Raw genomic sequence first — 8162 nt, 5'->3', positions numbered from 1 at the left:
GACAGAAGAAACCTCATTTCAGTAACCTTTCTTTTATGATTGGTACTTACTTATTGCTGTTGTTAATTAAGATGGGCTGTTTCTCCATTACTGTAGATATACAAACCCAAGAACTCAGGACTGGGAAAGTAGGAAAACCTTTTAACTCATCCTTGGCTCACAGTTATAATTCTGCTGGTGTGTTTGCATTTTTTTGGGGGGAAAATTCTTCAGTGGACTGGAAAAGTGAAGTAGGAGGGCAGGCTGCACCATAGGGACCTGCATATGCCCATGGAAGAAATTAATACAAATACAGTTACTGATAACTTTAGTCTTCTGGTGTGTGCACGTATTTATATTCCTCTTGTTTGAGACCTCAAGCAGTGCGATTCATAAAATTCCATATACACAGAGAAATCTCATTAAATCAATATTGCATAAGGACTCTGGGACTGTCTTTCCATATATATAGCATCATGTACCAATACTTAGCTATAACACAGGTGGAAATGAGACATCCTGCAAAGTAGCTGCTTAGAATACTTGAATTCTATGCATTCATATCGTGACAGATGAATATCCAAAAAATCTTCACAGAAAGCCCGTGACAGTAATCCCATGTGAGAGGAAAAGTAAAGCATTTTTCCAGTGTGTCTTGCAATTAAAGCTAAGTATGTCAATACACAAAACTGGGAAGGGGTGGGAGACAGCATATTTTATTCTTCAAGAACCATCCATTTTGGTGGTACTTCTTGTGTCTTGTTCATCCCACTGGCAGCAGTATCCATGACAAGAGAGGGTCTATGGGTACAAAACAGAAAATCCATATGGCCAAATCGACTGGTAACCATTTAGTAATTTGCTTGGATACTGAAGCATGGGAAAGGCTGGTTATTGGATTCAACACAGAGTTCATAACTTGTCAACAATAGAGTTTGGGACAGAACAGTCATTGAAAATATCAATTATCCCTTCAGAATATCCCAGATCCTCTTTGAGGGGAATCTGTAGGGCAAATATCAACCAGTGGTCTGGATCTATAACTGGAATGACATTATGTAGCACTCACTGGTAATCAGAGCAATTATTTCTGTATAGGATCAATTATGCATGCAGACGTTACACTCTGCAACCTAATGAAGTATTAATGAGAAAGATATTAAGCTCTTTATAGTAGAGCACATCACACTATGTGATGGAGAAGTCTTCTGTTGAGTCAGTTTTCAATATACGTTGCATAACTACTGAAACATAGAATAAATTCTTCAGTTCAATCTTTTACTATCAGTGTTAGGATTGATTTAAATGAAAGTAATCAAGAACTCTGTTTAAAATAATTTTGTCTACTTCAGGGAATCTTTTTCTTCAAGTAAAATTGATGCTGCAATGAATATTCTTGTTTGGCTAACTAACAGTAGTTTTTTCTCTTTTAAGAGTCCTGAAAAAAAAACCAAACCACATGGAACTCAAAGTTTCTCAGACATTAGAAGCATTTTCTGGTGACAGAACTGAGTTTACAGGAATATTTCCCACTACTACTTTGTGAAAAATAGTTTGCTTCTTAAACTAAGAAGTCAAAGGCACACTAAACATCTTATGCTCTAGACTGCTGTGATGCCAGAGGTGGGTCCCACAAACAGTGGGATCAGTTCATCCTCTAGTTGATCACCTTGTGTACTCCAAGAAGTTCAAAAAGTAACCTGAACTCTTAACTTTGACCCTTGGTATGTATGAGGTCTAAACCAGCTTAGAACAGGCATTTCCAAAGCATTTAGGTATCCTATAAACAGCTTCATAAACACTGAGCATCATCAGAAGATATTGAGCAGAGAGCTGATCTTGTTCAAGAAACAATTGCTGAAGTATTTCAGAGAGGAATAGCCTCAATCACAATTTTATTCTTTGTGCTGTCCTGCTGAAGCTAGCAAGAATTCTTTCAAATCACCTGCAAAAGCTGATAAAGCTGTAGCTGAAAACATGACTCCTTGCTGCTTCAACAGTCATAATTCAGCTGACCATCTTTTAGCAATAATAATAATAAAAAATCCATATTTTTTTCTATATGTCCAGCTACTATTTGGTAAAAGTGACAGGTCTGAAGAATCCAAGTCCGTATTACTGTTCTGAAAACTGAAACAGGCATCTGGTTTGCTAAAAGGGAATGGAGAAGATCCTCAGTGAGTTCTTGATCACACTGAAATGCAATGTGTTTTGCTATGCTGTGTTTGTAGCCCCATTTTGTAGCCCCTCTTCCCCTGAGACTCTGGTAAGCAAGAGTGTGAAAACTGCTAAATAATGCTTGGCACTTAGATATGGGATGGAGTCACAGATTGCACTTGGAAAACTGAAGAATCACAGGCTCTGTTATGCCTGGTTTCCTCTATTCATCACCTGTGAAAAACTCAGGAGGAAATTACTGTAGTAATGGTAGTAGAATGAAGGTAATGACCAGGCAAGGATCTCTCCAGGTGTCTCAATAGACTCTGGCAGTTTGCTGAGCATATTAGAGGTTGAAGAAATGAGAAAAGGAAGGAAGTGAGTTCAGAAGTCCTTTCACAAAAATTAACTTGTTTGCTGGGTGGTTTTGTTTTTTTTTTCTTTTTGTCCAGACACTGGACCTAAAGACTGCTATCTACATGGCTGCAATTAAGCAGATGTTTTTAAATATCTTGCTGGAGAACCTTTACTTAGGTAAAGGAACTGTGATGGTGTATCAAAATAAACCCCCTGCTAACTACCATTCTAAGAGAGCTAGTGAACAGCATTGTGCTTCGTGGTTATTACTGTTTTTATTTTTTAATAGCAGAGACATTGAAAAGAAGAGAGATGAATATTACAGCTTTGTTGAAGTGCAGTGTTGTTACCTACCCCATAGCAAACAAAAGAAGAGATTAAAAAAGTTATAATGTTCTTCAAATACACAGTTTCGTGGTGGTATTACTAGAACTCAATATTGAGATAAAATTAAATTCATCTGTGGTCTCTCATGGACAGAGATGACAACACATCAAACCCTTATAAAGTCTTAAAAGAACACAGATATGGAGAAATACAATCATGTTCAACTAAATGCTAAGCAGAAGGAAATACTTCAATTGCAAATTAGGTTACTATGGATCACAAATTTCAGCTGCATTATCTTCAAACACTGTCCATTTTTGTTGCATTTGGAGGCCTCAGAAATTAATCTTTGTCTTTCTGCTTTTCTGTATACTGGGAATATATTGAGGGCTAGAGGAAAAATATTTTCTTATCAAGCTCGATTAGAAGCTACTGGTTGATTAAATAACTAGAAAGCCAAGTTACAGCTACATTCATCTGAAATCCAGGAAAAAGAAATGAAATTATGTTCTTAAAACGAAGAAACAACACTATGAACACTATTTCTATATGAAATATAGAAATGAGACATATAAACAACTCCCTGGCTTAGCTCAGTAAAGAGTGCTTGAAGAAACTGAAAGATACTTCAGCTACCAATATTTAAGACAAACCTAAGTCTTGAGACACTATTTTAGAGTCCGACACAATTTTCATTAAAATAAGCATAAATATTTCCACTGAGTTTTGAGAACCAGAATTGTTTCATACGTTCCCTCTCTGCAGGATAAAACATGAGGAATTTAATATTTGCACGTATAGTAACAGAAATGTATATTTATATGTATTTCAGACAAATATATATAGACAAGTATATATTAAAGTATAATCTATCTCTTTTTCTATCTCTTTAATATTTCTCTGAACTAGGCTGACCAGGAATTTGTTATTACATGAATAAGGCACATTCTTATCACCTGACTTAAGAAACAATCTTAATTCAGTTCAGTAATTTAATGAAGGTCATGTAATCATAGACACAAGGAATTTGACTGTTGCTAGATACAGTAGTGTATGATGCAGTCTTAATAACCATAATTTTAAGCAATGAGGAATCTAATAATAATTTTAACTAATTTCACTTAAAAAAAAACAAACTGCAAAGATATTTTCATGTTTCCTTCTGAGAGAAGCATTTGAAAGTCAGTTCATCCTTTGCCAGTTGCAGAGACTTGTTTAATGACATTAGAAGATGCTTCAGGATGCTTTTCACTGCAAGTTGTTCTTTATAACTTTATGTGAATTGATGTAAAATGAAAAGCTTGGTATTTTTGTAATCTTGGTATCTCTTCTGTAGTCACTTACAGCATTCTGAACAACATCTTATTCATCACTAGACTTTACTTCAGTGTAATTTTTTTCTGCCTGGGTATCTTCTGTTGCTATCTTGGCCTTTTGATCACTGTAATTTTCTGTCATAAATAACTGTATTGTATTGGCCTTTATGTTCACAGTACCCTAGAGATCAGAATTTCAAACAGTAATCCCAGTTGAGTGAAATGTATTTCTCATAAAGATTCTACATGTGCTCACAAATTGGGCACGGAAATCTCCATCCGCTGAAGTAGTCTGATAATCTGTCCACTGAGGTAAAAAAGTACTAAAAGAAATTAAATTCTTACCATTCAGGCAGCTGGTGGTGTTCACAACTTCAGAATCCCACCCATTTCTCATTGAAGTAATTTTGGTCTTCCCATTTATTTTAGTACTTGATGCATCAGGTTCACACGGGACTTGCTGACAACTGAGAAAATATTACTCCAGTTCATATGCAGATGGTTGCAATTGCAGCCACATTGTTGTTTTATTATATATACATTTGTTTTATATACATATTGCATGTAGCTTTAAAACTGAAGCTACATGCTTTTCACAAGTACTTGTTATTGCATGCACTTGAAAACAAAAAATCTGAAAATTTGGTTATGTTAAATATCTCTTTAAATATCAACAAATATCTCTTTAAATATCTCTTTAAAGCTAAATATCTCTTTAAAAAACCAACAATAATAAAAAATGCATGTAAATATCATAATTCATATTGTAGAGAAATGGGCAATTCCATATATGTCTACAGCAAGTCATGGCTGACATTAAGAAACAAACTTTAACTATGCAGATTCTAAATGCTGACTTTTGGATACATAGAAGTCTTATCTTATGCTTCACAAAACTGTAAGAAAAGTTGTAATTATTAACTACAGACCATATTGAAACACCTAGATTTAGGAAAAAAAAGACCTCCTTAAAGAAGAAAGCTAAAGACAAATCTAACCCAGCTCTGAATTCTTTCCTAACTCCTGTACCACTTTCAACACAAACAGGACAAGCCACCTGTAAGGAACAAACTTATCACAAACTAAACACATTGCAAGAAAGTGTAGTTTAAATCTGCTAAGTGAGAAATCAACACTAACAAAAGATTTCAAGTAGGATGCTACATTTTGTTATATTTAATTGACTATGGCTTGATGTCAACATGGAGACCAGTGGTGAGGGGTGTTCCTCAGGGGTGGGGACTGGGACAGTGACCTGGATTGAGTGCATCCCCAGGAGGTTTCCCAGTGCCACCCAAGTGTGGTGGGGATGACATGCTGGAGGGAAGGGCAGCCATCCAGAGGGACCTTGACAGGCTGTAAAAAACAGTAACAAAAATGATACTGTGGTACTTTTTTGTATGTTTTTCAGGCCTCAGGGGAAATAATTACTCAAATGAACCAGCAAAATTAGAATAAATAACCAGTCGGTGCTCAGCCATCCATGGAGCATACAGACACTAAAATGTGATTTCCATTAAAAGTATGAATCAAAGACCAGACCTTATACAGTAGAAAAATCTGTGAGCAGTAGAATATACACTTTAAATTTTAAGCACCGTCCTTTTCCTGTCAATAAATTTACTATAACTTTAACCACAGAGTGCTGACATTTTATCTAATCAATGAAAATTGCTACCCAATTTCTCAAGGTCCAGTTCCTGAGGTAATTTGAACAGCTGTAATTTTTTTCCAATTTCTTTACAAATAGAAGTATTACACTGCAGAATCAGATCCTTCTAATAAAGGCAAGCAAAACAAAACAAAATAAAACAAAAGAAAAATTCCCAACCAAACAAACTTGAAACAGGTGAAAAGTATTATATTGTGTGATAAGAATTTACCTTAAAAAAGAACATGTAATTTGGATTGTTTGAACTATTTTCTGTTGAATTTGTGAGAAAAGAGTGATACGTGGCAACAAAATACAGGCTCTTCTGCCACAAAATCACCACTGAGTGTAGCTCCAGGTCAGTAACAACTACAAGACAGCTCTGACTGATAGTCATATTTGGTCCTATATTACTCAAATCATTGATATATATCAAGACTTTAAAGTAAAAACCCTGCATCATAAAAAAGATCTTCACAAAAAACATTTAGCATGTTTCATGGCAATGATACAAGAATGGACAGAGTTATTAGAAATCTGAAGAGTTCTGTGCCCTGTTTGTGTCTGGTTACAAATCCACAACCTCATAGGCATTTTAGCTACAAAGAGTAAATAAAAAAAAAATTAAATGGATTTAATTGTTATGAAAAATTAAGGAGAACTGACATTAGAAGGCATTACCTAAACAAATTTACATTCAATGTTGTCTAAGTATTTTTCAGGTAATTTGTTCTCTGGGCCACAAAGTCTTTGATGATTTCTTAAGACAGCTCAAAGATATTTTGACCACAAGAGGGCTCACATATTTTATAGTTATTAAAAAAAAATATGGTTATAATAAGATTATAACAATATACAGGCTAAATTAAAGACAAATATCTGCTGCCCAGATTATTGCATTGTCATGAAAAAATAATTTGCATGATTCTTTAATAAGCTACCAGAAAAAAAATAAGAAAAAGTAAAGATGTTGCCATAGTCTGTTTAGATCTCACCATTAATTGGCTTTTCATCAAGATGAATCTGTTTCTGTGATGTTACAATGATTATCTATGTATAAAATGAAATATTAATCTCTTGTTCAAACAAGCAATGTTAATGGTCTCTGTTAAAAACATCTTCCATTATCTACCTCTTTAAGTAACCTAGTACATACTCATTAAGTGAGACCTGCTAAGAATACTAGAACATTTTTTTTGTCTACAGAGACTTGCATTATTACTAAAACCACTGATAACACTGTCATTATGTTATCAATGTAACCTGTTCTCAGCATGATGAGAAGATAACACAGGGCCTGTTTCAATGAATAGTGAACTTAATGAGAAACCATTCACTGATCTTACAGATACTGTATCAAACAAAACAAGCATGAAGTTTAGGGAGAGTTTGGTGTGCAATGGGTGCACTTCATTACAGTTCCCCATTTGTAGGGCAGGAATCCCTGCCTTTCTATACCTTTGGTTGGTGCTGTGGAAACGAAAAAATACAGGAAAAGAACTCACATGCACTACATCCAACAGAATGGTGCAGTTGGAGGGAAATATTTTTCTTTAAAACTTGTGATCAGGCCAGATGGATTTGAAATAAACTTGAAATTCTGAAAAATAAAATAAAAATTGAAAGAATGAATTATGATGCTTACAAGACTAAAAAGCTTCCATCAGGACTCCATAAACTCCATAAATTTAAAGTTTGATTCACCCTTACAACAGTAGCAAAGAACACATTACAAGACACTTGGCTTGTTTCCTGTTCTACCACTCCAGGAAACACATAAAAATTTTCTTTGGCTGGAAACCCTGCAATTTCCACATCTTGTCTTAGAGCTTCCAGACTTCCCTTCCTAGGTTGCCAGCAGGAATTCTGGAGGGTTCTGACAACCCTTATCATAATGGAGGCTCCCAAGGTTTCCCACCCTATGTGCATGCTGTGGAGCTCAGTCTTAGTAAGTACTGTGTGTTAATTCAGGTATTGATGAAGCTGAGTGCACTACATAAGATGTGCACTACTAAAATATTTTGCTGGAAGGAGAAAGTAATTGACCTAAGATATGTTTTGCAACTTGTTGTCCACACTGATCAGTACTGGTGACTCCAGAGTAGACTGGTTGCATTCATGCTGTGTCAGGTTTGGTCCCAAGGGACATGTGTGGACTTCAGATATTCTTAGCCTGTAGTTTTCCACCTACAGCACTGGGCTATGTCATGGCCTACAAGAGAGAGATGTTTTTGTAGCATGGTGCCAAAAACATGTATTGTGTTTTCTGAGATGGGGCCTCATGTTATGTAGCTGTGCCTGTCTAAGTACTATCTATCTGTGTATTATATCATCAGTGCTACACAGGGAGCAAAGCAGCAGCAGACCTCCTATAG

General features: G+C 35.5%; 1 long non-coding RNA gene across 1 annotated transcript in view; it reads right to left on the bottom strand.

Annotated features, from left to right (window-relative positions):
• Positions 1–544: 544 nt before the first annotated feature.
• The window catches only part of LOC115597934, a 38322-nt gene continuing 30704 nt past the window's right edge, over positions 545–8162 (bottom strand). The window contains exons 6-8 of the long non-coding RNA XR_003987271.1: positions 7293–7387; positions 4482–4596; positions 545–780 (exon numbers count right to left, since the gene is read on the bottom strand). This is a non-coding gene — a long non-coding RNA (uncharacterized LOC115597934). The remainder of the gene's footprint in view (positions 781–4481; positions 4597–7292; positions 7388–8162) is intronic.

The sequence above is a fragment of the Calypte anna genome, chromosome 2 (genome assembly GCF_003957555.1).
Source record: "Calypte anna isolate BGI_N300 chromosome 2, bCalAnn1_v1.p, whole genome shotgun sequence".
In the NCBI taxonomy this organism is placed as follows: Eukaryota; Metazoa; Chordata; class Aves; order Apodiformes; family Trochilidae; genus Calypte; species Calypte anna.
This window is presented reverse-complemented; position numbering and strand designations above follow the sequence as displayed.